We start from the raw sequence: 1,327 nt of genomic DNA on the forward strand, positions 1-1,327 counted from the left end.
TACTTTTTTAAGTTATTGCTTTCATGTTAATTGCTTTTGCACTTGCTTTTGTTAAGTGCAAAAGCAAGAGAAATGTATCTAACTTCTTTTCAGGGTTATTCACCCCCTCTAGTCGGCCGCTACCTACTATGAACATGATCTTGAGTGGTCCCACTGATGAGTACTCCACTTGACCCGAAAGGCTCATAGTAGAAGGTTGGAGAATTACACTGCTAGCACTAGTCGGGGAAGAGGTAAAGGTCTTTCCATAAATTTCAGACTCAAAGATTTGGTAGGAATCAACACCTCCTATGATGATGCTTTACCAATCGAGGCTTTCATCACCATTTATTGGGTAAAGAGAGTGTTTATTGATACTGGTAGCTCTGTTAATATTATTTTTAAAATAACTTTCAGTTAGATACAATTGGATGGGGAGTAACTTCATCCTATACATGCTCTCCTATATGGTTTCACAAGGCGCGAAGTATAGTCTATCGACTAAATTAACATCTCCATTAGGATAGGAGACACTAATGCAAACTCAACAAACATCCTTTATTATCATAAATACCACCTTTGCCTACAATGTCATACTAAGAAGGTTGGCACTGTGTACTTTCCAAGCGGTAGTCTCCACTTTTAATCAGAAAATCAAATTCCAAGTGGGAATCTAGGTTAGGGAGGTAAAAGGTTCCCACCAAGTTGGGGAGGTAAAATATTACGTGAATATAATCCAGACTGACTCACGCAAGGCCTGTTGAACTCAAGATAATATCGTCCAAGCCATCCAAGAGGCACTAATATACCAACCAGAGGAGAATCATAAAAGCATGTAGGTTTTGTTGGTGCATTTGATATCAATGGTCAAACTTGAGTTTTGATGAATGACAATTAGGTTAAATTTAGATGCATTATATGATCTAACCCTTCTACCAAGTGTGTATAACTTTACTGGTTTGACAATAGACTGAAATTCAGCTAGGTCTGGAGGACTTGATAGCTAGTATAAAAGTCTAGATAGGTCAAGGAGTGACCTGATATCTTGTAGGAAGTCTAACTGGGTCCGTAGGACTTAACATCTTGTCAAAATCAAGTTGTGTCTGCAGACTTGATAGCTTGCTGGAAGATCTGGTGGATCGTGAGGGAGTCAAGAGATTCTGCATGTTAAGTAAGGCAAGTCACTGGAAGAGATGTTCAAGTGAGGGCGAGTCCTATTTGGGGAATTTAGGTGTGGGCCCAATTTAGGTCTATTTTGGGAACCTAATTTGAGACCTTGACTAGATCTTGGTCTCAAATAGACAAGATCTACTTAATACTGCTATTTTATTATTGTGCTAATGTCATT

Source organism: Zingiber officinale, chromosome 6B (genome assembly GCF_018446385.1).
Source record: "Zingiber officinale cultivar Zhangliang chromosome 6B, Zo_v1.1, whole genome shotgun sequence".
NCBI classification, from domain to species: Eukaryota; Viridiplantae; Streptophyta; class Magnoliopsida; order Zingiberales; family Zingiberaceae; genus Zingiber; species Zingiber officinale.